The sequence below is a fragment of the Artemia franciscana genome, chromosome 12, assembly GCF_032884065.1.
Source record: "Artemia franciscana chromosome 12, ASM3288406v1, whole genome shotgun sequence".
NCBI classification, from domain to species: domain Eukaryota; kingdom Metazoa; phylum Arthropoda; class Branchiopoda; order Anostraca; family Artemiidae; genus Artemia; species Artemia franciscana.
Window position 1 is genome coordinate 12,092,446 of NC_088874.1, and position 21,925 is coordinate 12,114,370.

At 37.3% G+C, this 21,925-nt stretch overlaps 1 protein-coding gene across 6 annotated transcripts in view; it reads right to left on the reverse strand.

The window, feature by feature from the left end:
- LOC136033694 (uncharacterized) overlaps positions 1-21,925 on the reverse strand; it is a 147,766-nt gene that overhangs the window by 63,255 nt on the left and 62,586 nt on the right. The gene's annotated exons all lie outside the window — the stretch shown is intronic.

Consider the following 21,925-nt stretch of genomic DNA (forward strand, 5'->3'; position numbering starts at 1 on the left):
TTTTTGGACGTCACTAAATTACAGAAATCAGCAGGTAGTTGCATACGTCCTGAAATTGAGTCTACTGGGAGCTTTCCGTTTCCAATTGTCAGCAATTGATCTGAAAATGTTTGACCAGAGTCATCGTTTTGCAATCGGACACGCATATTTGTAGTTAATTTTAATATTTTTACGTGTGCCCATAAATTAGAATTTTTCAGGCAAGCATTCATTTCGTCTGCAGGAGTTGATCTAGGTATTATAGGTAATGTTTGCCTGAAATCTCCCGCAAGCAATATTAATGTGCTGCCAAAGGGTTTCGACTTCCCTCTCAAATCTTTCAAGCATTGATCCAGAGCCTCGGGCGATTTTTTGTGTGCCATTGTGCACTCATCCCAAATAATAAGTTTGCATTGCTGCAATACTTTACCCATCCCAGATGATTTGGAAATATTGCACGTGGGAGTTTTTGTAGAATGCAAATTCAGAGGCAATGTCAAAGCGGAATGAGCAGTTCTTCCACCAGGCTGCAATGTTGCGGCTATTCCGGACAACGCAATTGCCAACGCTATATCATTTTTTGATCGAATTGATGCCAGAATCAGTTTTATCACAACTGTTTTACCAGTACCTCCTGGCGCATCCAAAAAGAAAATTTCTCCAACGTTGTTATCGACACAATGCATTATCGTATCATAAATGTCTTTTTGTTCCGACGTTAACTTGGAAATGTTATTTTGTACATACGACAATAGATCACTCGTACTGTAACTTTGTTCACGATCCAATTCTACACATGTCGAAACAGCAGCGATACGGTTAGGTGAAGGCATTCCCAAATCCTGAAGAGGTTTGTTTGCCATACGTACGCACAAATCTTCTATAATAACTAAAGTGTAGTTATAAATTTCTGATGTAAAATCAAAATTCATATCTGACGTCTCTAACTGTTTTCGATGGAGTATATCTTCGGACATTTTTGACTTATATTTTTCCCATAACTCTGTAGGAGCTGATGGAGAGCAAGTTGTTAAAATGATGCCAAACAATGCACGAATTTGACTTGGGGTTGACGTTTCGCACGCGTCATTGATGCAGTTATCCCAGTGTTGGTAATTCTCCAACAAATTCAGAGCTTGGCATGCACTACAGTAAGTGTCATGTATAGTACCGTTTACAGTTCTCAAATACTCAAAGGATGTTGGACCGGGTACATTCGCCAAGAGCAGGCGTCGAAAGAAGCATTCATGTTGATTGGGGTGAACGGTGTAGAGTCTTCCTATCGTGGTATCTTTGAAGATGGTAGGTTGGCCGTCGATTGACTTACCCTGTTTTCGACGTTCAAATACTTTATTTTTAGTATTCCACGTGTAATACGAAGGCACTTCAGTATACAGCAGTTTTTTTGCAAAAGAATCATTTTTGCAAAGCGAAAAAAAAGCTGTTAATGTTGTATCCGGTGGATTCAGGACTCTTTGTTGCACGTTGGTTTCCGTGAAATAAACACGTTGACCATTCTGTAAATGTACCGCTAAGTGAACAACAGCTGGACTACGTTCATGTATCGGAAATGAAAGAATTCGCCAAACAGCTTCATTACTGCTTATGTATCTTCCAGCCTGATATTGTACGATTTCGTCGAAATCTTTGATTTCGGGCTGCAAGCCAAAAACTGCCATGTCACTGCCTTTGTTGACGTATTTACATATGTATTTGATTGCCTTTACGGAGTTACAGTATTCAACGTTTATGTGTGCATTAAATGTTTTTGATAATAATGGGGAATATGAAACAACCCACTGGTTATCTACTTCGATGGTGGTACCGTTACGTTTCTTTATTATTGCTGTTTTACCGCCATCTTCAGTAGATCTTCTTCTATATTATGGGTAACCATCATTGCCAGTAATTGTGTTTGATACTAAAAGTCGAGGATATTGCTTTGTGCACCTTCCTTTGGCCATGCATGGTGAATTTTCGTTCAGTGCACCGCAAGGTCCATGTATCATATTTTTTACAATAATATCATGTAACCCCTTATCGACATTTTTATCAGGTATTTCAGCAGAAATCACATCATCAATTTCGTTCGAAGTAATTTTTTTATGTAGCCAGATTAGTACATGTGCGTGTGGCAAACCTCGTTTTTACCATTCCACTGAGTACATCCAGCATCGCACTGACCCAAACACTACAAGTTTTACTATGTAGTTTATCAGTGATTTCAACTTTTGCCGGAAGACACGGGCCGTAATGTCATGCCTATGAACCGCCGATTGTCCTTGAAGTAAAAGCTGCAGTATCTCGTCCCAAGATTGATTACATGTAAATGTAATAAATAAATCTGGACGACCATAGAGACGAACATACGCAATAGCATCTTGAGCATATTCATGCATATGACGGGGACTGCCAGCATATGACGAAGGTAAAATTGTTAATCTTCCAACGTTTGTGGTATTACCGTCATTTATAACTGCATCTCGCAAATGAATGTATTGTTCAGAGCGGAGCTTGCTCTGATTCAGGCGGATATATAGCAAACGTTCTGATTCAATTTTAGCATACATATCAACGACAAATTGGTGAAACAATTCACGGCATTTTAAAATATAATTTTCTTCATCCTGCCGAATCATTAGTCTATAGGAATAATAATGCATTGCACTGCATTTCTTATTCATTTCTTTGTTAGTGGCTGGATTCATCAATTTAATATTAAAGTGATAGCCGTCGGCTCCATCCCAAAAAATGATAGGATATTGTAGGGCATCGTAGCATCGATGAGTTTCAGCAATTCTTAACAACTGAGTGTTTCGCTTATGAAAAATAATATATCGAGGTAAAAACTGATCACCGACCATAACGATTGCCACTTCGTCGATAGTTGGAGCATTGTATCTACGCACATGTTGGCCAGGAGGCGTTTTGTCAGCGGAAATAACAATTTTATGCGTATCAGTAGGCATCAAATCGATGGCTGTTTTGAACAGACGCACTAAATTATTATTTTCGTGGAAAAGATGTTGCAATTGGGAAACGATTGTCCTTTCAACGTTGGGAGAAATTTCGCAACGTGCATTCAATTCAGAATTTCTATCACTGATGAAGTACAATTGTAAAAATTTATGATTCTCGCCTGAGAATGGTAGAAGGGACCCTGCTCTATGATAAATTTGCCCTTTTACTTTGAAAGTAGACATAAATTGATCTGGATTTTCGATTTGGGCTCCAAACGACGTCATTTGGAAACATGAGTTGTATTTTCTGATTTGTGACAAAAAACGCTTAGATTCTGACGTAGTTCCAGTAAGGAAAGTCTTCAATGGCTCTGGTGGTGCAGCCAATAGAGGAAGTTTAACTTTTCCTGAGGCGCAACACATTCCCATTGTTTCACCATTGAATTTCAAGGCCTTGCAATAGGGACAAATTTTAGACATTGTCCCGATTTGAACACATCTACTCAAGCTATAATCATCGACTGGGTTGTACCTGAATGCCAGGCGATAACTTTCAGGTTGCTCTGATTCCTCGGCACGCTTTCTTTTCTTACTTTCTCTATCAGCAGCAAGCCTGATTTCTTGCCGTTCTTGTGATTCCTCGGCACGCTTTCTTTTCTTACTTTCTCTATCAGCAGCAAGCCTGATTTCTTGCTGTTCTTGTAATTCCTCGGCACGCCTTCTTTTTTCACTTTCTCTTTTAGCAGCAAGTCTGCTTCCGCGTTGCTCTGGTAGTTCCTCAATACGCTTTCTGTTCTTTCTTTCTCTATCAGCCTCAAGCCTGTTTCCTTGCTGTTCTTTTGATTCCTCGGCACGCTTTCTGTTCTTTCTTTCTCTATCAGCCTCAAGCCTGTTTTCTTGCTGTTCTTTTGATTCCTCGGCACGCTTTCTGTTCTTTCTTTCTCTATCAGCCTCAAGCCTGTTTCCTTGCTGTTCTTTTGATTCCTCGGCACGCTTTCTTTTCTGACTTTCTCTATCAGCAGCAAGTTTTTTGGCATAGACTCTTTGAGCATCTTCATCGGCTTTTGCCATTGTAAGTTCATCAGTCATTTTAAACTTAAACATTAATAGATTTCTACGTGAACATATGTCTTAAATATCTTGAATGACGTCACCGTCAAAGCAAAAATGACGACAACTAATTTCATGACGTCAGTCAACACAGAAACATGACGTCACCTGACAGACAGACAGACAACTTATTTTTATATTTATATATAGAGTCGATAGTTGGAGCATTGTATCTACGCACATGTTGGCCAGGAGGCGTTTTGTCAGCGGAAATAACAATTTTATGCGTATCAGTAGGCATCAAATCGATGGCTGTTTTGAACAGACGCACTAAATTATTATTTTCGTGGAAAAGATGTTGCAATTGGGAAACGATTGTCCTTTCAACGTTGGGAGAAATTTCGCAACGTGCATTCAATTCAGAATTTCTATCACTGATGAAGTACAATTGTAAAAATTTATGATTCTCGCCTGAGAATGGTAGAAGGGACCATGCTCTATGATAAATTTGCCCTTTTACTTTGAAAGTAGACATAAATTGATCTGGATTTTCGATTTGGGCTCCAAACGACGTCATTTGGAAACATGAGATGTATTTTCTGATTTGTGACAAAAAACGCTTAGATTCTGACGTAGTTCCAATAAGGAAAGTCTTCAATGGCTCTGGTGGTGCAGCCAATAGAGGAAGTTTAACTTTTCCTGAGGCGCAACACATTCCCATTGTTTCACCATTGAATTTCAAGGCCTTGCAATAGGGACAAATTTTAGACATTGTCCCGATTTGAACACATCTACTCAAGCTATAATCATCGACTGGGTTGTACCTGAATGCCAGGCGATAACTTTCAGGTTGCTCTGATTCCTCGGCACGCTTTCTTTTCTTACTTTCTCTATCAGCAGCAAGCCTGATTTCTTGCTGTTCTTGTGATTCCTCGGCACGCTTTCTTTTCTTACTTTCTCTATCAGCAGCAAGCCTGATTTCTTGCTGTTCTTGTAATTCCTCGGCACGCCTTCTTTTTTCACTTTCTCTTTTAGCAGCAAGTCTGCTTCCGCGTTGCTCTGGTAGTTCCTCGGCACGCTTTCTGTTCTTTCTTTCTCTATCAGCCTCAAGTCTGTTTCCTTGCTGTTCTTTTGATTCCTCGGCACGCTTTCTGTTCTTTCTTTCTCTATCAGCCTCAAGCCTGTTTCCTTGCTGTTCTTTTGATTCCTTGGCACGCTTTCTGTTCTTTCTTTCTCTATCAGCCTCAAGCCCGTTTCCTTGCTGTTCTTTTGATTCCTCGGCACGCTTTCTTTTCTGACTTTCTCTATCAGCAGCAAGTTTTTTGGCATAGACTCTTTGAGCATCTTCATCGGCTTTTGCCATTGTAAGTTCATCAGTCATTTTAAACTTAAACATTAATAGATTTCTACGTGAACATATGTCTTAAATATCTTGAATGACGTCACCGTCAAAGCAAAAATGACGACAACTAATTTCATGACGTCACCTGACAGACAGACAGACACACAGACAGACAACTTATTTTTATATATATAGAAGATAGATATACTAGCTGTTGGGGTGGCACTTCGTGCCACCCCAACGCCTAGTTGGTGGGGGAGCTTCGCGCCCCCCAGGCCCCCCGCGCGCGTAAGTCATTACGCGCCATATTAGTTACGCGCCATTCTAGTTGTGTCCTGTGTCCCACCTGTGAAAATATATGGATATATATATATATGTTTTTAACTACGTAAAACTTGCGAATATACAACATTCTTCACTGTCCCATTGTCTGTCCATATAAATAGATTGTCAGGTTTACCGACTCTTGAACATGCAACATATAATTGTCCATGGGAAAACAATCCGTATTCAGATCTATACCACATTTTTCTAACGATTGCCCTTGAGCTTTGTTGATGGTGATTGCTAATCGAACATTCCCTGTGTCCCCATCGTCATTTATATATCCCCCTGTGCCCCCCGGCGTCCCCGTTGTAGTTGTGTCCCTGTGTCCAGGTCGTCATTTGGGTCCCGGTATCCCAGTCTGTAATTTCTCTTTGATTGTCCCGGTCGTCATTTATATTCCCTCTGTCCCGGTGTCCCGGTTGTCATTTGTGTCCCGGTGTCCCTGTCTGTAATTTCTCTTTGAGTGTCCTGGTCGTCATTTATATTCCCTGTGTCCCGGTCTGTAGTGTCATCTTATAATAATGTCATTTAAAAAGCCTTACATACTTATAATGACGTCAAATGTACACCTACAAACTAACAAACATGCATATATACAACTTATTTTTATATATATAGATATAGTTTCTCTTTTAGTTTTTTTCTTTTTTAGTTTTTTCTTTTCTTAGTTTTTTCCATTTTTAGTTTTTCTTTTTTTTAGTTTCTTCTTTTTATTGATTTGTTTTCTTTTTTAGTTTTTTCTTTTTTTTGTTTTTTCTTTTTTAGTTTTTTCGTTTTCTCAGTTTTTTTTGTTTTTTAGTTTTTTCGGTTTTTTAATTTTTTCTTTTTTTCATTTTTTTTCTTGTTTTGTTTTTCTTTTTTTTTAGTTTTTTAGCTATTTTAGCTTTTTCTTTTCAGTTTTTTACCTTTTTTATTTTATTTTTCTTTTTTTAGTTTTTTACCTTTTTCCTCTTTTTTAGTTTTCATTTTCTTCTTTATTTTTCAGATGTCATATACAAACCCTCAAACATACAAAAAAACAAACATGCCTTAATTTTTTTTCTTTTTTAGTTTTTTCTATTTTTTAGTTTTGTAGCTTTTTTAGTTTATTTAGCTTTTTTTCTTTTTAGTTATTTTCCTTTTTTATTTTTTTTTATTTTTTTAGTTTTTTTATTTTTTAAGTTTTTCTTTTTTTTAAGACGTCATATGCAAACCCAAAAACATACAAAAAAACGAACATGCTTTATTTGTTTTTTCTTTTTTAATCTTTTTCAAAGTTTTTCAATTTGTCAATGTTCATTCTAACATTGACAGTTGGAAAAATCTTTACGTGCCAAGCATGCTAAACCTCAACAATCTATATATATATAAATAAGTTGGGTGTGGGTCTGTCGAGTGACGTCATATCATCATGTCGTCATGAAGTTAGTTGTCGTTATGTTTGTTATAACGATGACGTCATTAAAGGTATTTAAGAAAATCGTTCAAAGACCAATTTTTAATTGTAAGAAGATCGTGGACGGAAAAATGTATAATTGCAAAATGACTGAAGAACCTACAATGGCAACAGCCGAGGAAGCTGCTCAAAAGACAAATTTTTAATTGTAAGAAGATCGTGGACGGAAAAATGTTTAATCGTAAAATGACTGAAGAACCTATAATGGCAACAGCCGAGGAAGCTGCTCAAAGAGTCTATGCCAAAAAACTTGCGGCTGATAGAGAAAGTAAGAAAAGAAAGAGTGCGGAGGAATCACAAGAACAGCAAGAAAACAGGCTTGCGGCTGATAGAGAAAGTAAGAACAGAAAGCGTGCCGAGGAATCACATATATATATATATATATATATATATATATATATATATATATATATATATATATATATATATATATATATATATATATATATATATATATATATATATATATATATATACTAGCTGTTGGGGTGGCGCGAAGTGCCACCCCAACACCTAGTTGGTGGGGACGCTTGGCCCCCCCCCCAAGCCCCCCCGCGCGTGTAAGTCGTTACGCGCCATATTCGTTACGCACCATTGTAGTTGTGTTCCTGTGTACCACCTATGAATATAGATAGATTTATATATGTGTTTTGAACTCCGTAAAACTTGCGAATATACAACATTCTTGGCTTTCCCATTGTCTGTGCATATACAAAGCCTTATATACTAATAACGACGTCATATGCAAACGCTCTTTTTACAAACAAACAAACAAACATGCATACACACAACTCGTTTTTATATAGATAGATAGATAGATAGATAGATACAATACAAATTAACTGCGTAAAACTTGCGAATGTACAACATTCTTCGCTGTCCAATTGTCGCTGCATATAAATAGATTGTCAGGTTTACCGACCCTCGAACATGCAACGTACAATTGTCCATGGGAAAAACAATCAGTATTAAGATCAATACCACATTTTTCTAATGATTAACCTTGAGCTTTGTTGATGGTGATTGCAAATTATAATCGAATTGGGAATTGCAATCTTTTAAATTGAAAAGGCAGATCCGTTGGAATCATGGGAATGCGAGGAATAAGAACAGCCTCACCCTCAAAAGGCCCTGTCAAGATTGTGACCTCTATTACGTTTTCCATTGTTTTTTTTTACGGCAAGTCGCGTGCCATTGCAAAGCTTTGGTGGGTTGATATTTCTTAACAGTATTATTGGTACGCCTATTTTTAGTTGTAGCACGTGTGGTGGAAACCCCGAAAGATCCACGGAATTTAAAAATTCAGATGGATAATTAACCGCCTCATTTGGTTCCAAAACTGTGTCGACTGACTTGTAAAGGACTGCCTGGTCTCGAATCCTGGTCAAAACAATATTGTTGATTTCGTGGACGTCTATATTTTTGGGTGCAAGAATCACTCTTTCACTTAGCCATTTATTATTTTTATAATTGTTTAGAATATTCGGAAATACTTTTATAATCAATTCATTTTTGGACGTCACTAAATTACAGAAATCAGCAGGTAGTTGTATACGTCCTGAAATTGGGTCTACTGGGAGCTTTCCGTTTCCAATTGCCAGCAATTGATCTGAAAATGTTTGACCAGAGTCATCGTTTTGCAATCGGACACACATATTTGTAGTTAATTTTAATGTTTTTACGTGTGCCCATAAATTAGAATTTTTCAGGCAAGCATTCATTTCGTCTGCAGGGGTTGATCTAGGTATTATAGGTAATGTTTGCCTGAAATCTCCCGCAAGCAATATTAATGTGCTGCCAAAGGGTTTCGAATTCCCTCGCAAATCTTTCAAACATTGATCCAGAGCCTCGAGCGATTTTTTTCGTGCCATTGTGCACTCGTTACAAATAATAAGTTTTCATTGCTGCAATTCTTTACCCATCCCAGATGATTTGGAAATATTGCACGTGGGAGTTTCTGTTGAATGCAAATTCAGAGGCAATTTCAAAGCGGAATGAGCAGTTCTTCCACCAGGCAGCAACGTTGCGACTATTCCGGACGACGCAATTGCCAACGCTATATCATTTTTTGATCGAATTGATGCCAGAATCAGTTTTATCACAAACGTTTTACCAGTACCTCCTGGCGCATCCAAAAAGAAAATTTCTCCAACGTTGTTATCGACACAATGCATTATCGTATCATAAATGTCTTTTTTCTGACGTTAACATGGAAATGTTATTTTGTAGATACGACAATAGATCACTCGTACTGTAACTTTGTTCACGATCCAATTCTACACATGTCGAAACAGCAGCGGTACGATTAGGTAGAGGCATTTCCAAATCCTGAAGAGGTTTGTTTGCCATAAATACGCACAAATCTTCCATAATAACTAAAGTGTAGTTATAAATTTCTGATGTAAAATCAAAAGTCCTATCTGACGTCTCTAACCGTTTTCGATGGAGTATATCTTCGGACATTTTTGATATATATTTTTCCAATAACTCTGTAGGAGCTGATGGAGAGCAAGTTGTTAGTATGATGCCAAACAATGCACGAATTTGACTTGGAGTTGACGTTTCGCACGCGTTATTGATGCAGCTATCCCAGTGTTGGTCATTCTCCAATAAATTCAGAGCTTGGCATGCACTACGGTAAGTGTCATGTATAGTACCGTTTACAGTTCTCAAATACTCAAAGGATGTCGGACCGGGTACATTCACCAAAAGCAGGCGTAGAAAGAAGCATTCATGTTGATTGGGGTGAACGGTGTAGAGTCTTCCTTTCGTGGTATCTTTGAAGATGGTAGGTTGGCCGTCGACTGATTTACCATGTTTTCGACGTTCAAATACTTTATTTTTAGTATTCCACGTGTAATACAAAGGCACTTCAGTATACAGCAGTTTTTTTTGCAAAAGAATCATTTTTGCATAGCGAAAAGAAAGCAGTTAACTTTGTATCCGGTGGATTCAGGGCTCTTTGTTCCACGTTGGTGTCCGAGAAATAAACACGTTGACCATTCTGTAAATGTACCGCTAAGTGAACAACAGCTGGACTACGTTCATGTATCGGAAATGAAAGATTTCGCTAAACAGCTTCATTACTGCTTATGTATCTTCCAGCCTGATATTGTACGATTTCATCGATATCTTTGATTTCGGACTGCAAGCCAATACTGCCATGTCACTGCCTTTGTTGACGTATTTACATATGTATTTGATTGCCTTTATGGAGTTACAGTATTCAACGTTTATATGTGCATTAAATATTTTTGATAATAATGGGGAATATTGAACAACCATCTGGTTATCTACTTCGATGGTGGTACCGTTACGCTTCTTCATTATTGCTGTTTTACCGCCATCTTCAGTAGATCTTCTTCTATATTGTGGGTAACCATCATTGCCAGTAATTGTGTTGGATACTAAAAGTCGAGGATATTGCTTTGTGCACCTTCCTTTGGCCATGCATGGTGAATTTTCGTTCAATGCACCGCAAGGTCCATGTATAATATTTTTTACAACAATATCATATAACCCCTTATCGACATTATCATCACGTATTTCAGCGGAAATCACATCATCAATTTCGTTAGACGTAATTTTATTACGTAGCCATATTAGTATATGTGCGTGTGGCAAACCTCGTTTTTGCCATTCCACTGAGTACATCCAGCATCGCACTGACCCAAACACTTCAAGTTTTACTATTTAGTTTATCAGTGATTTCAACTTTTGCCGGAAGACACGGGCCGTAATGTCATGTCTATGAACCGCCGATTGTCCTTGAAGTAAAAGCTGCTGTATCTCGTCCCAAGATTGATTACATGTAAATGTAATAAATAAATCTGGACGACCATAGAGACGAACATACGCAATAGCATCTTGAGCATATTCATGCATATGACGGGGACTGCCAGCATATGACGAAGGTAAAATCGTTAATCTTCCAACGTTTGTGGTATTACCGTCATTTACAACTGTATCTCGCAAATGAATGTATTGTTCAGAGCGGAGCTTGGTCTGATTCAGGCGGATATATAGCAAACGTTCTGATTCAATTTTTGCATACATATCGACGACATATTGGTGAAACAATTGACGGCATTTTAAAATATAATTCTCTTCATCCTGCCGAATCCTTAGTGTATAGGAATAATAATCCATTGCACTGCATTTCTTATTCATTTCTTTGTTAGTGGCTGGATTCATCAATTTAATATTAAAGTGATAGCCGTCGGCTCCATCCCAAAAAATGATAGGATATTGTAGGGCATCGTAGCATCGATGATTTTCAGCAATTCTTACCAACTGAGCGTTTCGCTTATGAAGAATAATATCTCGAGGTAAAAACTGATCACCGACCATAACGATTGCCACTTCGTCGATAGTTGGAGCATTGTATCTACGCACATGTTGGCCAGGAGGCGTTTTGTCAGCGGAAATAACGATTTTATGCGTATCAGTAGGCATCAAATCGATGGCTGTTTTGAACAGACGCACTAAAATATTATTTTCGTGGAAAAGATGTTGCAATTGGGAAACGATTGTCCTTTTAACGTTGGGAGAAATTTCGCAACGTGCATTCAATTCAGAATTTCTATCACTGATGAAGTACAATTGTAAAAATTTATGATTCTCGCCTGAGAATGGTAGAAGGGACCCTGCTTTATGATAAATTTGCCCTTTTACTTTGAAAGTAGGCATAAATTGATCTAGATTTTCGATTTGGGCACCAAACGACGTCATTTGGAAACGTGAGATATATTTTCTGATCTGTGATAAAAAAACGCTTAGATTCTGACGTAGTTCCAGTAAGCAAAGTTTTCAATTGCTCTGGTGGTGCAGCCAATAGAGGAAGTTTAACTTTTCCTGAGGCGCAACACATTCCCATTGTTTCGCCATTGAATTTCAAGGCCTTGCAATAGGGACCAATTTTAGACATAGTCCCGATTTGAACACATCTACTATAATCATCGACTGGGCTGTACCTGAATGCCAGGCGATAATTTTCAGGTTGCTCTTGTGATTCCTCTGCACGCTTTCTTTTTTTACTTTCTCTATCAGCCGCAAGCCTGTTTTCTTGCTGTTCTTGTGATTCCTCGGCACGCCTTCTTTTTTTACTTTCTCTTTCAGAACCAAATCTGGTTTCGCGTTACTCTGGTAGTTCCTTGACACGCCTTGGTTGACGTAAATTGCACATTCCTAATCTGGCCCTTTCTCTTTGAACCGCAAGCCTGGTTTTGCTTTTTGGTAACATTCTATCTTTTTTAATGTTTTTCAATTTGTCAGTGTTTATTCTAACATTGACTGTTAGAAAAAATTTTACGTGCCAAGCATGCTAACACTCAACAATTTATAATAAACCTCAAAATTATAAATATCTGTTATAAGGTTTTCGAATTACTTTAATCTATTGTCAAAATATTTAGAAATATTTATGCAATTCCCAGTTTCTACATTTTTAGTTTCAGTTTGCTTTTCAGTTTAGTTTCATTTTTATATATAGATAAGATATAATCTGGCGTAACGGACAGACAACTTATTTATATATATATATATATATATATATATATATATATATATATATATATATATATATATATATATATATATATATATATATATATATATATATATATATATATATATATATATACTAGCGGTTGGGGTGGCGCTTCGCGCCACCCCAACACCTAGTTGGTGGGGCGCTTCGCGCCCCCCCCCCAAGCCCCCCCGCGCGCGTAAGTCGTTACGCGCCATATTAGTTACGCGGCATTGTAGCTGTGTCCCTGTGTCCCACCTGTGAATAGAGATAAATATAAATATATATTTTTAACTACGTAAAACATGCGAATATACAACATTCTTCGCTGTCTCATTGTCTGTGCATATAAATAGCATTTATATTCCCTGTGTCCCGGTCGTCATTTGTGTCCTGGTGTCCCAGTTTGTAATTTCTCTTTGAGTGTGCCGGTCGTCATTTATATTCCCTGTGTCCCAGTTTCCCGGTCGTCATTTGTGTCCCGGTGTCCCGGTCTGTAATTTCTATTCAAACAATCCCTGTGTCTCAGTGGTCAATTATATATCCAACCTGTGCCCCCGGCGTCCCCGTTGTAGTTGTGTCCCTGCGTCCCGGTCGTCATTTATATTCCCGGTCGTGATTTGTGTCCGGGTGTCCCAGTCTGTAATTTTTCTTTAAGGTTCCCAGTCGTCATTTATATTCCCTCTGTGTCGGTCGTCATTTGTTTTCCGGTCTGTAATTTATCTTTGAATGTTTTTTCTTTTTAGTTTTTTTTAGTTTTTTACATTTTTTCAGTTTTTTTTTCTTCTTTATTTTTCAGCATCACTATGAAGTACATATCGCCGAACCTTTGTTTTTTAACTTAAATCTGGTAGGCATTGATGACCTTATCCAAGTCAAAATCCCAAACCCAATCATCATCGCTATCATTTTCAGTTTTGATATGTTTTGACTCTCGCTTTCCAGGTGGATTTTCATCTAACTGCGCGGTTTTGCGTTCTTTAGCCGCAAGCCTGTTTTCTTGCTGTTCTTGTGATTCCTCGGCACGCTTTCTTTTCTTACTTTCTCTATCAGCTGCAAGCCTGTTTTCTTGCTGTTCTTGTGATTCCTCGGCACGCTTTCTTTTCTTACTTTCTCTATCAGCAGCAAGTTTTTTGGCATAGACTCTTTGAGCAGCTTCCTCGGCTGTTGCCATTGTAGGTTCTTCAGTCATTTTACAATTAAACATTTTTCCGTGAACGCATGTCTTAAATACCATTAATGACGTCACCGTCATAACAATAAAGACGACAACTAATTTCATGACGTCAGCCGACACAGAAAAATGACGTCACCTGATCCACAGACAGACAGACAACTTATTTTTATATATATAGAAGATATATCTATCTATCTTCTATCTATATAAAAATATGTTGTTTGTGTGTCTGTCGAGTGACGTCATGTCATCATGTCGTCATGAAGTTAGTTGTCGTCATGTTTGTTATGACGATGACGTCATTAAAGGTATTGAAGAAAATCCTTCAAAGACAAATTTTCAATTGTAAGAAAATCGTGGACGGAGAAATGTTTAATTGTAAAATGACTGAAGAACCTACAATGGCAACAGCAAATGACGACCGGGACACAAATGACGACCGGGACACAGGGAATATAAATGACGACCGGGACACAGGGACACAACTACAACGGGGACGCCGGTGGGCACAGGGGGATATATAAATGACGACGGGGACACAGGGAATGTTCGATTAGCAATCACCCTCGACAAAGCTCAAGGGCAATCATTAGAATAATGAGGTATAGATCTGAATACAGATTGTTTTTCCCATGGACAATTATGTTACATGTTCAAGAGTCGGTAAACCTGACAATCTATTTATATGCACAGACAATGGGACAGCAAAGAATGTTGTATATTCGCAAGTTTTACGTAGTTAAAAACATATATATATATATATATATATATATATATATATATATATATATATATATATATATATATATATATATATATATATATATATATATATATCTATATATATAAAAATAAGTCGTCTGTCTGTCTGTGGATCTGTGGATCTGTGGATCAGGTGACGTCATGTTTCGGCTGACGTCATGAAATTAGTTGTCGTCATTTTTGCTTTGAAGGTGACGTTTACAATGACTGATGAAGATGCTCAAAGAGTCTATGCCAAAAAACTTGCTGCTGATAGAGAAAGTCAGAAAAGAAAGCGTGCCGAGGAACTACCAGAGCAACGCGAAAGCAGACTTGCTGTTAAAAGAGAAAGTGAAAAAAGAAGGCGTGCCGAGGAATCAAAAGACCAGCAGGGAAACAGGCTTGAGGCTGATAGAGAAAGAAAGAACAGAAAGCATGCCGAGGAACTACCAGAGCAACACAGAAGCAGACTTGCTGCTAAAAGAGAAAGTGAAAAAAGAAGGCGTGCCGAGGAATCAAAAGACCAGCAGGGAAACAGGCTTGAGGCTGATAGAGAAAGAAAGAACAGAAAGCATGCCGAGGAACTACCAGAGCAACGCAGAAGCAGACTTGCTGCTAAAAGAGAATGTGAAAAAAGAAGGCGTGCCGAGGAATTACAAGAACAGCAAGAAATCAGGCTTGCTGCTGATAGAGAAAGTATGAAAAGAAAGCGTGCCGAGGAATCACAAGAACAGCAAGAAATCAGGCTTGTTGCTGATAGAGAAAGTAAGAAAAGAAAGCGTGCCGAGGAATTACAAGAACAGCAAGAAATCAGGCTTGCTGCTGATAGAGAAAGTAAGAAAAGAAAGCGTGCCGAGGAATCAGAGCAATCTGAAAGTTATCGCCTGGCATTCAGGTACAACCCAGTCAATGATTATAGCTTGAGTAGATGTGTTCAAATCGGGACAATGTCTAAAATTTGTCCCTATTGCAAGGCCTTGAAATTCAATGGTGAAACAATGGGAATGTGTTGCGCCTCAGGAAAAGTTAAACTTCCTCTATTGGCTGCACCACCAGAGCCATTGAAGACTTTCCTTACTGGAACTACGTCAGAATCTAAGCGTTTTTTGTCAAAAATCAGACAATACAACTCATGTTTCCAAATGACGTCGTTTGGAGCCCAAATCGAAAATCCAGATCAATTTATGTCTACTTTCAAAGTAAAAGGGCAAATTTATCATAAAGCAGGGTCCCTTCTACCATTCTCAGGCGAGAATCATAAATTTTTACAATTGTACTTCATCAGTGATAGAAATTCTGAATTGAATGCACGTTGCGAAATTTCTCCCAACGTTGAAAGGACAATCGTTTCCCAATTGCAACATCTTTTCCACGAAAATAATAATTTAGTGCGTCTGTTCAAAACAGCCATCGATTTGATGCCTACTGATACTCATAAAATTGTTATTTCCGCTGACAAAACGCCTCCTGGCCAACATGTGCGTAGATACAATGCTCCGACTATCGACGAAGTGGCAATCGTTATGGTCGGTGATCAGTTTTTACCTCGAGATATTATTCTACATAAGCGAAACGCTCAGTTGTTAAGAATTGCTGAAACTCATCGATGCTACGATGCCCTACAATATCCTATCATTTTTTGGGATGGAGCCGACGGCTATCACTTTAATATTAAATTGATGAATCCAGCCACTAACAAAGAAATGAATAAGAAATGCAGTGCAATGCATTATTATTCCTATAGACTAATGATTCGGCAGGATGAAGAAAATTATATTTTAAAATGCCGTGAATTGTTTCACCAATTTGTCGTGGATATGTATGCTAAAATTGAATCAGAACGTTTGCTATATATCCGCCTGAATCAGACCAAGCTCCGCTCTGAACAATACATTCATTTGCGAGATGCAGTTATAAATGACGGTAATACCACAAACGTTGGAAGATTAACAATTTTACCTTCGTCATATGCTGGCAGTCCCCGTCATATGCATGAATATGCTCAAGATGCTATTGCGTATGTTCGTCTCTATGGTCGTCCAGATTTATTTATTACATGTAAATGTAATAAATTATGGCACGCGACTTGCCGTAAAAAAAAAACAATGGAAAACCTAATAGATGCCACAATCTTGACAGGGCCTTATGAGGGTGAGGCTGTTCTTATTCCTCGCATTCCCATGATTCCAACGGATCTGCTTTTTCAATTTAAATGATTGCAATTCCCAATTCGATTAGCATTTGCAACCACCATCAACAAAGCTCAAGGGCAATCACTAGAAAAATGCGGTATAGATCTTAATACAGATTGCTTTTCCAATGTACAATTGTATGTTGCATCTTTGAGGGTCGGTAAACCTGACAATCTATTTATACGCACAGACAAAAGGACAGCGAAGACTGTTGTATATTCACAAGTTTTACGTAGTTAATTTGTATTGTATCTATCTATCTATCTATCTATATAAAAACGAGTTGTGTGTATGCATGTTTGTTTGTTTGTAAAAAGAGCGTTTGCATATGACGTCATTATTAGTACATACGGCTTTGTATATGGACAGACAATGGGAAAGCCAAGAATGTTGTATATTCGCAATTTTTACGTAGTTTGAAACACATATATAAATCTATCTATATTCACAGGTGGGACACAGGGACACAACTACAATGGCGCGTAACTAATATGGCGCGTAACGACTTACGCGCGCGGGGGGGCTTGGGGGGGCGCGAAGCGCCCCACCAACTAGGTGTTGGGGTGGCGCGAAGCGCCACCCTAACAGCTAGTATATATATATATATATATATATATATATATATATATATATATATATATATATATATATATATATATATATATATATATATATATATATATATATATATATATATATATATATATATATATATATATATATATATATATATATATATATATATATATATATATATATATATATATATATATATATATATATATATATATATATATCTATATTCACAGGTGGGACACAGGGACACAACTACAATGGCGCGTAACTAATATGGCGCGTAACGACTTACGCGCGCGGGGGGGCGCGAAGCACCCCCACCAACTAGGTGTTGGGGTGGCGCGAAGCGCCACCCCAACAGCTAGTTTATAATAAACCTCAAAATTGTGGGTATCTGTTTTAAGGCTTTCAAATTACTTTAATCTATTGTCAAAATATATTGAAATATTTGTGCAATTCCCAGTTCTTATATATATAGATATATTTTCTCTTCTTTTTTTTTTTAGTTTTTTTAGCTTTATTTCATTTTAGTTTTTTACCTTTTTTATTTTTTTTTAGGTTTTTTCTTTTTAGGATTTTTCTTTTTTTTGTTTTTAGTTTTTTTCTAGTTTTTTACTTTTTTTCTTTTTTCAGTTTTCTTTTTCTTCTTTATTTTTCAGACGTCATATGCAATCCTTCAACACAAAAATACATACAACTTATTTTTATATATATAGAAGACTATCTGTTGGGGTGGCGCTTCGCGCCACCCCAACACCTAGTTGGTGGGGGCGTTTCGCGCCCCCCAAGCCTCCCGCGCACGTAAGTCGCTACTAACTCTTACGCGCGTTACGCGTAAGACTAGCTGTTGGGGGGGGGGGAGGGGGGGCGCTTTCCGCCCCCCCCCCCAAGCCCCCCGCGCGCATAAGTCGTTACGCGCCTTATTAGTTACGCGCCATTGTAGTTGTGTCCCTGTGTCCCACCTGTGAATATAGATAGATGTGTCCCCGTCGTCATTTATATATCCTCTTGTTCCCCCGGCATCCCCGTTGTAGTTGTATATTCCCTGTGTCCCGGTCGTCATTTATGTCCCGGTTTCCCGGTCTGTAATTTATCTTTGAGTGTCCCGGTCGTCATTTATATCTCCCGGTCGTTATTTGTGTCCCAGTGTCCCAGTCTGTAATTTGTCTTTGAGTGTCCCGGTCGTCATTTATATTCCCTGTGTCCCGGCTTTTAGTTTTCTTTCTTTCCTTTATTTTTCAGTTTTTTTCCTTTTTATAGTTTTTTTTTCTTTTTCAGTTTTTAGTTTTTTTAGTTTTTTCCTTAGTTTTTGGTTTTTTTTTCTTTTTAGTTTTTTTTTGTAGTTTTTACTTTTTTTTTAGTTTTTTCAAGTTTTTTTCTTTTTTGTTTTTAGTTTTTTAGCTTTTTTTAGTTTTTTTTAGTTTTCTTAGTTTTCTTAGTTTTTTTAGTATTATCTTTTTAGTTTTTTTGTAGTTTTTACCTTTTTTAGTTTTTTTTCTTCTTTTGTATTAATGCTAAAGCCAAGGTTCGAGCCTGGAACCTCTCGGACCTAGAACCTGGAACATAACGCTTTACCAACTCAGCTACTTCGGCTTGAATACATTTGTTTTGGGCAGCTTCCTCAGCTATTGCCATTGTAGGTTCTTCAGTCATTTTACAATTAGAAATTTCTCTTTCAACGATCTTCTTACAATTAAAAATTTGTCTTTTAACGATTCTCTTAAATACCTGTGTCCTGGTCGTCATTTATATTCCCTGTGCCCCGGTCGTCATTTGTGTCCCGGTATCCCAGTCTGTAATTTCTCTTTGAGTGTCCCGGTCGTCATTTATATTCCCTCTGTCCCGGTCGTCATTTGTCTCCCGGTCTGTAATTTCTCTTTGAGTGTTTTTTCTTTTTAGTTTTTTTTAGTTTTTTACCTTTTTTCTTTTTTCAGTTTTCTTTTTATTCTTTATTTTTCAGCGTCACTATGAAATACATATTGCCGGACCTTTGTTTTTTTTAAACTAAAATCTGGTAGGCATTGATGACCTTATCCAAGTCAAAATCCCAAACCCAATCATCATTGCTATCATTTTCAGTTTTGATATGTTTTGACTCTCGCTGTCCAGGTGGATTTTCATCTAACTGCGCGGTTTTGCGTTCTTTAGCCGCAAGCCTGTTTTCTTGCTGTTCTTGTGATTCCTCGGCACGCTTTCTTTTCTTACTTTCTCTATCAGCCGCAAGCCTGTTTTCTTGATGTTCTTGTGATTTCTCGGCACGCTTTCTTTTCTTACTTTCTCTATCAGCCGCAAGTTTTTTGGCATAGACTCTTTGAGCAGCTTCCTCGGCTGTTGCCATTGTAGGTTCTTCAGTCATTTTACAATTAAACATTTTTCCGTCCACAATCTTCTTACAATTAAAAATTTGTCTTTGAACGATTTTCTTAAATACTTTAATGACGTCATATCTATGTATATAAAAATAAGTTGTATGTCTGTTACACTACGTATGTCTGTTATGTCTGTTACACTATGTCTGTGACGCCAGATTATATCTATCTATATCTATATATATCTATATAAAAATAAGTTGTCTGTGTGTTATGTCTGTTACGCCAGATTATATCTTCTATATATATATATAAAATAAGTTGTATGTATTTTTGTGTTGAGGGTTTGCATATGACGTCTGAAAAATAAAGAAGAAAAAGAAAACAAACTAAAATGTAAAAACTGGGAATTGCATAAATATTTTGAAATATTTTGACAATAGATTAAAGTAATTCGAAAACCTTAAAACAGATACTTAAAATTTTGAAGTTTATTATAAATTGTTGAGCTTTAGCAAGCTTGGCACGTGAAGATTTTTCCAACTGTCAATGTTAGAATGAACATTAACAAATTGAAAAACATTGAAAAAGATAGAATGTTACCGAATCCTACAACAGAAGAAACAGCCGAGGAAGCTGCTCAAAGAGTTAATGCCAAAAGGCTTGCGGCTAAAGAACGCAAAACCGCGCAATTAGATGAAGATCAACCTGGACAGCGAGAGTCAAAACGTATCAAAACTGAAAATGATAGCGATGATGATTGGGTTTGGGATTTTGACTTGGATAAGGTCATCAATGCCTACCAGATTTTAGTTAAAAAAACAAAAATTCGGCGATATGTATTTACGTCTGAAAAATAAAGAAGAAAAAGAAAACTGAAACTAAAAATGTAAAAACTGGGAATTACATAAATATTTCAATATATTTTGACAATAGATTAAAGTAAATGAAAGTGAGAGCACTTGAACGGTTTTATTAATTGAAAATTTAGATCTAAATGTTACGAAATTTAAAAAGGAATTTGTTCTTAGAGGTAGGAAGAATAAGTTGATAACATATAAAGCAGATCTAAGGTGTTGTCAAGGTGTACAACGTTTTTCTTTCAATACGAGATGAGAGTGCTTCAAGTACAAGGTCCAAATTGTAGGCCATAAACTCTGTTTAAATGATGCCACTAAGACGCACTTGGATGATTTGGCAGTTAATAAGGGTAAGAAGTGAGTGGAGTTTCCTAAATGATATCTTAAGTGTTTAACGAGGCAATATCCTGTAACACATAAGGGAAGAATAGACATTTTTGAGAGGGCTAATTAACATTTAAAGATTTGTGTTACAGTTTTACAATATTACACAGAATATGAAGAGGGGAGACTTAAAAATAAAAAGTGGGTAGTATATTCAGAGAGGGCTCCATCCATTGAGTCGGTGAAGCAATTGTTATAACTTCTTTACGAGCCTGTCAGTGAACCTGATGCAATTGGACATTTTTTTCTATTCTATAACTATTTAAGCCACGCGTAAGTGATATTTGAAAAAAAAAAACGCTTCGATTCAGATGTATATCTAGTAAGTAAAGTCTTCAATGGCTCTGGTGGTGCAGCCAGTTGAGGAAGTTTAACTTTTCCTGAGACGCAACATATTCCCATTGTTTTGTTATTAAATTTCAAGACCTTGCAATAGGGACAAATTTCAGACACAGTCCCGATTCGAACATCTCAACTCAATCTATAATCATCAGATGGGCAGTACCTGAATGTCAGGCGATTATACACTCGTTGCTCTTGTGATACATTGACACGCCTTCTTTTGGTACGTTCTCTTTGAGCCGCAAGCCTGGTGTCACGTTGTTCTGGTGATTCCTCGAAACACCTTTTTTTCTTTCTCTTTCAGTCAGAAGCCTGGTTTATCGGGGGAGAGTAATTTTCGTGTACTGGCACGTAAGTCTTTTAATTTAAACGTTAAGCAAAAGTACTATCTACCAGTTTACATGCGGATTTCCAACCATGATTTGAAATTCATAATACCAGCGTTGGAACATTTGCAGAGAGGTGAAATTGAAGATGGCGCATGGATAGATGGGTTGTTTTCATATAACATCATACCAAAATCCTCTAACAAGTTGTTGCTCTTAGAATTCAAATGGTAAATAGTTGAAAATAATAATACGTACTTGAACTCCGTTTTTGGAGTTCAAATCCGTTTTACAGATTGAAATCCGTTTTTGAATTCATGAAGTTTTTTCTCCAATCCTTAAGTTAATTGATTCAAGTACAGAAAATCAACGATATTAATAGTTTTCCCCTCCTTAAA